Raw genomic sequence first — 11,434 nt, 5'->3', positions numbered from 1 at the left:
ACTAATTTGTAGTCTTAGAAATCTTCTAGAAAGGAACTATTCACTTAAAATTTTCTTCCTTAACTATGAATCGTATTAGTTAGGGGTGTTCAAACCGAACTGAAAAATCGCACCAGTTGCCGATTAAAAAATTAGATTAGGTTTGGTTTGATATTGAGTAAAAAAAATCCGAACCAAACCGACATATAAATATATAATTTTTCTATATACTTTTAAGATTTTATATAGATTTTTCCCTAAGAATATCTAAAAATATTGAGAAAACTATCCTGTATAGCCCTTCAAAATTTTAATATCCCATAATTTCCTCTATGGACCCGAAATGTCCCTCCGGCCCAAACATATTACATTTCATAGACCAATCCATAATACACTGACCCACCCATGCTTTTAACTCACTCATGTTTTTTCTTATTGTACTCGGTTCCCTTCTTTGTACTCTGTTCTCTCTAACACATCTTCTCCATTTTTCTCAAACACAACTTCTCCATTTTTAGTCTTGCTCTCAATATAAGTCAAAATTTCAGTAGGTTTTCCGATTTTTGTTCATAATCGAGTCTATAATGGAGGAAAAGAAGTCTTTGAAGAAAAATAGAAAGTTTAGGGCATCTCCAAATTTTATAAAATTAGCTGGTAAATTAGTGAAATTAACGCTAGTTTCAGTAGGAATGATGATGACGATTTTGAAGATTTACCAGAATTTGGGTGTGATTTGGGACGTGCAACCTCTAAATCTATTAAAACAATGCAAAATACCCCTATTGAAGGAATGCAAATGTGATAACCCAAAATGTCATCTTATATTTTAGAACTCGAATCTGCGCTCTTAAGCCTTAAAAATCTCATTTTTACCCTTCTCGATTTGCGTGCGCAGTCCGGGCATGTTTTCGGAAAGTTTTTATGTTGAAAACTAATGAAAATAAGAATTTTTGCCTTAAAAGTTGATTTTAGTTGACTTCGATCAATATTTTTGGTAAACAGGCCCAAATCCGTGTATTGACACTCTCAGTAGGTCCGTATCGAATTATGGGACCTTGGCGTATGCCCGGAATCGAATTCGGAGGTCCCTAGCTTGAGTTATGAATTTTTGTTGAAAATTAAAAGTTTGGAAATTATTTATTTTTAAGAATTGATTGATATTTGGCATTGTTAGTATCAGGTCCGTATTTTGGTTCCGGAGGCCGGTACAGGTTCATTATGATATTTAAGACCTGTCTGTGAAATGTGGTGATAAACGGAGTTGATTTGACGTGATTCAGACGTCCAGTTGAGAAGATATGAATTTTAAAGTGTTCTTGAGAATTTCATATGATTTGGTACTAAATTCGTAGTTCTATGTGTTATTTTGTCGATTTGATCGCGCGAGCAAGTTCGTATGATATTTTTAGATTTGTGTGCATGTTTGGTTTGAAGCCCTGAGGGATCAGGTGAGTTTCGGATAGGCCACGGGATGTTTTGAACTTAGAAAAATTTTGCTGGTATAACTGAACCTGTTGCAGGCCTCTGATCTTGCAACTGCGAGATCAGGCTTCGCAAATGCGAAATATGCAGGCCTGGCAATTGCGAGGTATCTATCGCAATTGCGAAGAAGGCCTGGGCCAGCATGTTCTCGCAATTGCGAGATTTTCTTCGCAATTGCGATGTGGGTCTAGGGAAGGGTATGTTCGCAAATGCGAATTTCTGTCCGCAAATGCGATGGGCCAATTTTCGCAATTGCGATATATTCTTCGCAAATGCGAAGGCAGCGAAAATGTGAAGGATCTCGCATTTGCGATGACCCCTTCGCATTTGCGAGCTTCGCAATTGCGAAGCTCAGGTCGCAAATGCGACGTCCGCAGCTGATAACTTTGGACTTAGTCGGGATTTTTCATTTCATTCTTCAATTTTTTGAACCCTAAACCTTAAGAGGCGATTTTCCAAATACCAAATCTTCCCCAAATCATAGACAAGTGATTCCTAACTCTTTTCTTTCAATCTTTTACATCTTATAACAAGATTTCAACCTAGAATCTAAGGTTTTCATGGTAGAATTAGGTGTTTTGGGTAGAAACTAAGGATTTCGAAAATTTGGGGATTTAGACCTCAATTTGAGGTCGGATTCCAAAACTAATTATATATCCGGGCTCGGGGGTGAATGGGTAAATGGATTTTGGTCCGAACCTCGGGTTTTGACCAAGCGGGCCCGAGGTTAATTTTTGACTTTTGTTGGGAAAACTGTAATTATGCATTAAAGTTGATTCCTTTAGCGATAATTGATGATATTAAACTAATTATGATTAGATACGAGTGGGTTGGAGGTGAATTCTAAAGGGAAAGCGATACTTGAGCAGTGAGTGGCTTGCGAAATTGAGGTAAGTATTGTGTCTAACTTTGTCTTGAGGGAATAGGTATTGTGTGAGTATTTGCTACGTGTTTTGTTGTTGAACACGATGTATAGTTGAGGTGACGAGCATCTATGCGTTGTGGTCGAGTCATAGCATGCGAGTAAAATTCCATTCTTGTAAATTTGTAGTCTTAAATTTTGTTATCCATACTTATTGTTGTTGAAATGTTGGGAGACTTGTATCCGGTTCTACCAAGGTTGATAAAATTATGAATATTGATTCGAGGTTGAGATGTTAAATTGTGAAAGTAATTATTGATGAAATATTTATTTCTTTGTGAAATTTCTCTCTATCCGTTGTTATTGATTCTGTGATTGGTGAGGAGGAGTGTAAAGCACGAAGGGTGATGCCGTGCATGCATTATCTATATTTTGAGGAAGAGATGTCGTGCATAAATTATTCATATTGTGAGGAAGAGTGTAAAGTACGAAGGGTGATGCCGTGTATATTATGAGAGGTTTAATGCACGAAGGGTGATGCCGTGCCGTTCTATTTATTTATTTGGTGAGGTTGAGAGTAAATGCACGAAGGGTGATGCCATGCCGTTCTATTTCTTTATTTGGTGAGGTTGAGAGTAAAAGTACGAAGGGTGATGCCGTGCAGTTTTCCTTGTTGTTTTAATTGCTCAATTTGTTTAAGGATTTTCGGTTTAATTTTGTCTTTTCATTGTTCTCACTCTTTATGTTGTATTCCCCCACTATATGTTCCATTCCCATTATTTCTGCGTTATTTCTTTATTTACTATTGTTGCCACTAGCATGATTATACTGTTCAAGTTATATGTGGGTGTCTTGTCCTAGCCTCATCACTACTTCGCCGAGGTTAGGCTCGACACTTACCAGTACATGGGGTCAGTTGTACTGATGCTGCATTCTGCACTTTCTGTGCAGACTTTGATACCGACTCAGGTTGATCGAGATTTTGCTATTGGTTTACTGTCCGGATACTCAAGGTAGATATGTCGGCATTCACAGACCTTGTAGTCCCCGTCTATCTTTTCTGTTCTACTGTTTCTTTCATTCAGACAGTTGTATTTCTTTTAGACTATTACTTGTAGTGAATTCTAGAATGCTCGTGAACTGTGACTCCAGATCCGGGTGGTAGTAATTAATACAGTTTTATGATATTCCGCACTTATTATATTTCATCTTAGTTAATTATTGTTAATTACTGAATGGAAATAAGGAATTGGTTTAATGATTCTCTAACGTTGGCTTGCCTAGCAAGTGAAATGTTAGGCGCCATCACGGTCCCGTCGGTAAAAAATTTCGGGTCATGACAGTTGGTATCAGAGCACTAGGTTACATAGGTCTCACGAGTCACGAGCAAACTTAGTAAAGTCTGAAGGATCGGTACAGAGACGTCTGTACTTATCTCTCAGAGGCTATGAAGTTTAAGAACAATATCACTTCTTTCATTCCTTATCGTGCGGCATTGATTTTTGCTTGAAACCTATATCTTGTATTCCTTTGTATCCACTCGTGTATGACATTGCACACTTGGTATCAGTTGTATGTCGACGGTTCATGATTCCGCAAATGAACAACGAGGGAGCCAGAGATGTTCAAACATTGCCTCAACGTGTGATTCCGACTGAAGATGCGGACGTATTAAGAGATCACCCAGTGAATCAGGTGGGGGATGCAACAGACCTTGGCATCTGGTTGATTTATACAAGCTGTGAAGGTTAATATTGTGGACCATCAGACGTGGTGAACTATGACTTCGCGCCGAGTGGGGGAGTCACGTCAAGTAGGGGAGTCCACTATCAATGGATGGATTGCGGGGTCATGTGTTATATCATTTTTGGCCTGAAATGTATATATATGTGGTACTGAAAGGTTCCCTAAAAATTTACACATGTTTAAGGCCTGAGATTTTGTAGAGGATAAGGTTGGTACTTACGGTATGTCCGCCTACTTAATAATCCTATACTTCAGTACCAAAGGAGGTAGAGAAACAACTTTAAATTTACAGAAGATCTACTCAGCGTGGACGTCATGGTTGCGGATTTTGGGATGCTTCGGAGGAAGTATAGTGGTTGACGAGATTCTGGACTATGTGGTTTGTACCAAGATTTATCTGTATGGAGCTCTACTTTTGTGATCGTTGTGTATAAATAGGGGTAAGGGTTACCTCTAAGAAGAATCGAAGAGTATGTTAAGAAATGGGTCAGCTCAACAGTGTTGAGTCAGCATAACAAAAGAAGAAATTGGCCTTGGGAGAGATAATTCTCCACAGGTGTCCGTGGCAAGCCTATGAAGAGGGCAGACCAGCCAATGCAACACTCCCCACTTGGCTCAGTTCTTAAAAACACTTTTGAAAGAGTTTGTTCCTGGACTTTCCGTAATGCGTGGCGCATAGTGTTTGAATGGTAGCGTCAGGTCACCAAGACGGTGTCATAAAATGCCATCAGGTTCAATAAGTTAGCCCGTTATATTCCTACTTTTCTTCTTACAGCTAGAGAGTGAGTCCACAGACTCATTGAAGGACCCAATTATAATTGTAAAATTTGGTATGACTCGGGAGCTACAGGCTAATACTTCATTTCCGCTAGTGGTAGAAATTGCCAAGATATTAGAACGTGTTCGGGAAGGAAACTAAGGATACCAAGACGTCTCGAGGTTCTGGGGGATTCAGTAGATTCTACTCTGTAAGTATAAATCATTATGGCGGGGGCTCGGGCAGTCGGCCAGCCCAGTCCGCACATCGGATTACCTGGGGTGCTACAGTAAGTTATTTTAATGCACCACCGACATGAGTTCCTACAAATGGTTACTCCAGTTATCTGGCACAGACTCAATATGAGCAACCAAACCCGCAAAGGGGTTGTTATGAATACAGTGATACCAGGCACATCATGAGAAAATTGTTCCAAACTTGGGAGAGATATATTTCATCAAAGCACTCAGGCTACGTGCCCCATTGCAGTTACCACACCACCCACACGATCAGTTAGGGGTGGAGGACAGGCGGGTATAAGGCGTCTTAGAGGTAGAGACCCAACCGTTGTTATATTTGTTTTATGGTATGGTGGAGGTCGTTACATCAGATGGTGTCGTTATAGGCACGACCTCGATTTAATGTAAAGGAATAATTTCTTTAACTTGATTCGGTTCTGAGAATCGAGACGAGTCCTCCTATTGTGCTCCACTTATGAGTGGGCTTCGTAATTCCATAATCTACTTATGTGTCTACTTCTGTTGGGAGGTTTTATGGAGATAACTATACCTATCATTCCATGATGGACTCTAATAAGATCTGTGAGGCTAAAGGTGTCTTTATGGTACTTATTTCGGTATGTTTTGATGTATTTCCGGATAATTAATTACAAATTATGAATTATATGCCCTATCGATGTGATGTTCATTATGTGTTATGATTTTGTGTAACCGAAATTATTTAAAAGGAGAAAATAGAAGTTTTTGATTGGCACGATATGCATATTACTTTTGATTCAGAACTGAGGACGAGATCCTCCCTTTTTAAAATAAATTGATATGTTTAAACCGGGTTACGAGCTGCGGTGGAAGTTATATAAGGACGAGATCCTTGTGATAAAAATTCTTGTGTTTAAGCTCTCCCTTGTGAAATTAAATTTGTACTATAATACTGATAGGGAGTCATGCCTGTTAGGCTTATTTGAGAATTCTTGTATGAAATTCTCTGTGCTTATTTGCCAAAATATTGAATTTTGTAATTATTGAGTTTTAACCTATGAGGTAGGTGCTCGCCCAGGTGGCATTAAATGTTACTCGTTAATTCGGGTAAATAATTGTGAGGTCTTCATGCCTCGCATCTCGTTATCAGTATTGTGTGAAGGTTTGCAACGAGAGTTTTTTATTAACATGAGGTTAATTGGCAATTCGATAATTGATTATGAACAACTATTAAGTACAAATATCCGCTGCCAAGAATTGATGACTTATTTGATCAGCTTCAGGGTTCCAAGGTATTTTCGAAGATCGATTTGAGGTTTGGTTACCATCAGTTGAATATTAGGGCATCTGATGTCCCTAAGACAACTTTTCAGACTCGGTATGGGCATTATGAGTTTCTAGTGATGTCATTTGGGCTGACAAATTCCTCAGCAACATTCATGGATTTGATGAACCGGGTGTCCAAAACCTACTTGGATTCCTTTGTGGCTGTGTTTATTGATGATATCTTGATCTACTCTCACAACCGAGAGGAGCTTGAGCAGCACCTTCGGATCGTTCTTCAGACTCTGAAAGACAGCCAGTTATGTGCTGAGTTCTCAAAATGTGAGTTTTGGTTGAGTTTGGTTGCTTTCTTGGGGCACGTTGTATCAACAGAGGGTATTCAGGTGGATCCTAAGAAGATTGAGGCAGTCCAGAACTGGCCTAGACCCACATCAGCTACAGAGATCCGTAGTTTCCTAGGTTTGACGGGCTATTACCGTCGGTTCGTGGAAGGGTTTTCATCTATGGCAAGCCCATTGACCAGATTGACCTAGAAATGTGTCCCATTCAAATGGTCAGACGAGTGTGAGTTGAGCTTTTAGAAGCTCAAGACCGCTTTGACTACGGCGCCAGTGTTGGTATTACCCACAGGTTCAGGATCGTATACGGTATATTGTGACGCATCTCACATTGGGCTTGGTGCAGTATTAATGCAAGATGGCAAGGTAATTGCATATGTGTCACGAAAATTGAAAGTTCACGAGAAGAATTATCTTGTTCATGACTTAGAACTGGCAGCCATTGTGCATGCGCTGAAGATTTGGAGGCATTACCTCTACGGTGTCTCGTGTGAGGTATTTACTGATCATCATTGCCTTCAGTACCTGTTCAAATAAAATGATCTTAATTTGAGGCAGAGAATATGGTTGGAGTTGTTGAAAGACTATGATATCACCATTTTGTATCACCCCGGAAAGGCCAATGTGGTGGCCGATGCTTTGAGTAGAAAGGCTGTGAGTATGGGCAGTCTTGCGTATATTCCGGTTGGTGAGAGGCCATTAGCTACATATGTTCAGACTTTGGCTAACCAATTCGTGAGGTTAGATGTTTCAGAACCCAGTCTATTTCTAGCTTGCACAGTCGCACGGTCTTCTTTATATGAGCGCATCAGAGAGAGGCAGTATGATGATCCTTGTTTACTTGTTCTTAAGGACACGGTACGGCACGATGATTCCAAGCAGGTTGCTATGGGGGAAGATGGAGTTCTGCTAATGCAGGGTCGTATTTCTGTGCCTAATATGGATGGGCTTCGTGAATTAATTATTGAAGAGGCACATAGTTCCAGGTATTCTATTCATCCAGGTATCGCCAAAATGTATCAAGACTTGCGGCAACATTATTGGTGGAGGAGAATGAAAAAGGATATAGTTGCATATGTAGCTCGGTGTCTAAATTGCCAGCAGGTAAAGTGTGAGCATCAGAGGCCTGGTGGTTTACTTTAGAGGTTAGATATTCCTGAGTGGAAGTGGGAGCATATCACTATGGATTTTGTTGTTGGACTCCCATGGACTTAGAGGAAGTTCGATGCAGTTTGGATTATTATGGACAGGCTGATTAAGTCAGCGCATTTTATTCATATGGCAGTTACCTATTCCTCGGAGCGGTTGGCAGAGATTTACATTCGTGAGATCGTCCGTCTTCACGGTGTGCCCGTGTCTATCATTTCTGATCGAGGTACGCAGTTTACCTCGCACTTTTGGAGGGCAGTACAACGTGAGTTAGGTACGCGGGTTGAGTTGAGCACATCATTCCATCTTCAGACGGACGGACAGTCCGAGCGTACTATTCAGATCTTGGAGGATATGCTTCGCGCCTGTGTTATTGACTTTGGAGGTTCTTGGGATCAGTTCTTGCCGTTAGCGGAGTTTGCCTACAATAATAGCTACCCGTCGAGCATTCAAATGGCTCCCTATGAGGCATTATATGGTAGACGATGTAGGTCGCCAGTTGGGTGGTTTGAACCAGGAGAGGCTCGGTTATTGGGTACCGATTTGGTACAAGATGCCTTGGATAAGGTCAAGATTATTCAGGATCGACTTTGCACAACTCAGTCTAGGCAAAAGAGTAATGCCGACCGTAAAGTTCATGATATTGCATTCATGGCTGGAGAAAGAATATTGCTTCGGGTATCGCCCATGAAGGGTGTTATGAGATTTGGGAAGAAGGGCAAGTTGAGCCCTAGGTATATCGGGCCATTTGAGATCCTTGAGAGAGTGGGAAAGGAAGCTTATAGACTTGCGTTGCCTTCAGGATTATCCTCAGTTCATCCAATATTCCATGTGTCTATGCTCCGAAAATATCATGGTGACCCGTCCCACGTGTTATATTTCAGCTCTGTCTAGTTGGACAAAGATTTCACTTACGAGGAGGAGCCGGTGGCAATTCTAGCCCGGCAAGTTCGCCAGTTGAGATCAAATAGTTTCCCTTCAGTTCGAGTGCAGTGGAGAGGTCAGCCTATTGAGGCAGCTACTTGGGAGTCCGAGTCTGATATGCGAGTAGATATCCCCACCTTTTCACCAGCCCAGGTACTTTTCTATGTCCGTTCAAGGACGAACGGTTGTTTTAGAGGTGGAGAATGTGATGACCCAAAAGGTCATCTTATATTTTAGAACTCGAATCTGCGCTCTTAATCCTTAATATCTCATTTTTACCCTCCTCAATTTGCGTGCGCCGTCCGGGCAGGTTTCCAGAAAGCTTTTATGTTGAAAACTAATAAAAATAAGAATTTTTGCCTTAAAAAGTTGATTTTAGTTGACTTCGGTCAACATTTTTGGTAAATGGGCCCAGATCCATACGTTGATGGTCCCGGTAGGTCCGTATCGAATTATGGGACCTGGGCGTATGCCCGGAATCAAATTCGGAGGTCCCTAGCTTGAGTTATGAATTTTTGATGGAAATTAAAAGTTTTAAAATTATTTGTTTTTAAGAATTGATTGATATTTGGCATTGCTAGTATCGGGTCCGTATTTTGGTTCTGGATCTCGGTACAGGTTCATTATGATATTTAAGACCCGTCTGTGAAATTTGGTGAGAAACGAAGTTGATTTGATGTGATTCGGATGTCCAGTTGAGAAGATATGAATTTTAAAGTGTTCTTGAGAATTTCATTTGATTTGATACTAAATTCGTAGTTCTAGGTGTTATTTTGGCGATTTGTTCGTGCGAACAAGTTCGTATGATGTTTTTAGACTTGTGTGCATGTTTGGTTTGGAGCCCCGAGGGCTCAGGTGAGTTTCGGATAGGCAACATGATGTTTTGAACTTAGAAAAATTTTGCTGGTATAACTGAACCTGTTGCAGGCCTCTGATCTCGCAACTGCGAGATCAGGCTTCGCAAATGCGAAATAAGCACGCCTGACAATTGCGAGGTATCTATCGCAATTGCGAAGAAGGCCTGGGCTTGCATGTTCTCGTAATTGCGAGATTTTCTTCGCAATTGCGATGGGGGTCTGGGGAAGGGTTTGTTCGCAAATGCAAATTTTTGCCCGCAAATGCAATGGGCCAATTGTCACAATTGCGATATATTTTTCGCAAATGCGAAGGCAGCGAAAATGTGAAGGATCTCACATTTGCGATGACCCCTTCGCATTTGCGAGCTTCGCAATTGCGAAGCTCAGGTCGCAAATGCGACATCCGCAGCTGATAACTTTGGACTTAGACGGGATTTTTCATTTCATTCTTCAATTTTTCGAACCCTAATCCTTAAGAGGCGATTTTTCAAAGACCAAATCTTCCCCAAATCATAGGTAAGTGATTCCTAACTGTTTTCTTTCAATCTTTTACATCTTATAACAAGATTTCAACCTAGAATCTAAGGTTTTCATGGTAGAATTAGGGGTTTTGGGTAGAAACTAGGGATTTCGGAAATTTGGGGATTTATACTTCAATTTGAGGTCGTATTCCAAAACCAATTATATATTCGGGCTCGGGGGTGATTGGGTAAATGGATTTTGGTCCGAACCTGGGGTTTTGACCAAGTGGGCACGGGGTCGATTTTTGACTTTTGTTGGGAAAACTTAGGAAAACTGTAATTATGCATTAAATTTGATTCCTTTAGCGATTATTGATGATATTAAACTAATTATGATTAGAGACGAGTGGGTTGGAGGTGAATTCTAAAGGGAAAGCGATAATTGAGCAGTGAGTGGCTTGCGAAATTGAGGTAAGTGTTATGTCTAACTTTGGCTTGAGGGAATAGGTATTGTGTGAGTATTTGCTACGTGTTTTGTTGTTGAATACGATGTATAGTTGAGGTGACGAGCATCTATGCGTTGTGGTCGATTCATAGCATGCGAGTGAAATTCCATTCTTGCAAATTTGTAGTCTTAAATCTTGTTATTCATACTTATTGTTGTTGTTGAAATGTTGGGAGACTTATATCCAGTTCTACCAAGGTTGATAAAATTGTGAATATTGATTCGAGGTTGAGATGTTAAATTGTGAAAGTAATCATTGATGAAATATTGATTTCTTTGTGAAAATTCTCTCTATCTGTTGTTCTGTGATTGGTGAGGAGAGTGTAAAGCACGAAGGGTGGTGCCGTACATGCATTATTTATATTGTGAGGAAGAGTGTAAAGAACGAAGGGTGATACCGTATATATTATGAGAGGTTTAAAGCATGAAGGGTGATGCCGTGTATATTATGAGAGGTTTAATGTACGAAGGGTGATGCCGTGCCATTCTATTTATTTATTTGGTGAGGTTGAGAGTAAAAGCACGAAGGGTAATGCCGTGCAGTTTTCCTTGCTCTATTCGTTTAAGGATTTTCGGTTTAATTCTGTCTTTTCATTATTCTCACTCTTTATGTCGTATTTCCCCACTGTATGTTCCCTTCCCATTATTTCTGCGTTATTTCTTTATTTACTGTTATTGCCACTAGCATGATTATACTGTTCAGGTTATATGTGGGTGTCTTGTCCTGGCCTCGTCACTACTTCGCCGAGGTTAGGCTCGACACTTACTAGTACATGTGGTCGGTTGTACTGATGTTGCACTCTGCACTTTCTGTGCAGACTTTGATACCGGCTCATGTTGATCGAGATTTTGCTATTGGTCCACTGTCCGGA

This window comes from Nicotiana tabacum, chromosome 12 (assembly GCF_000715075.1).
Source record: "Nicotiana tabacum cultivar K326 chromosome 12, ASM71507v2, whole genome shotgun sequence".
In the NCBI taxonomy this organism is placed as follows: Eukaryota; Viridiplantae; Streptophyta; class Magnoliopsida; order Solanales; family Solanaceae; genus Nicotiana; species Nicotiana tabacum.
Note: the sequence above shows the minus strand (reverse complement) of the source record.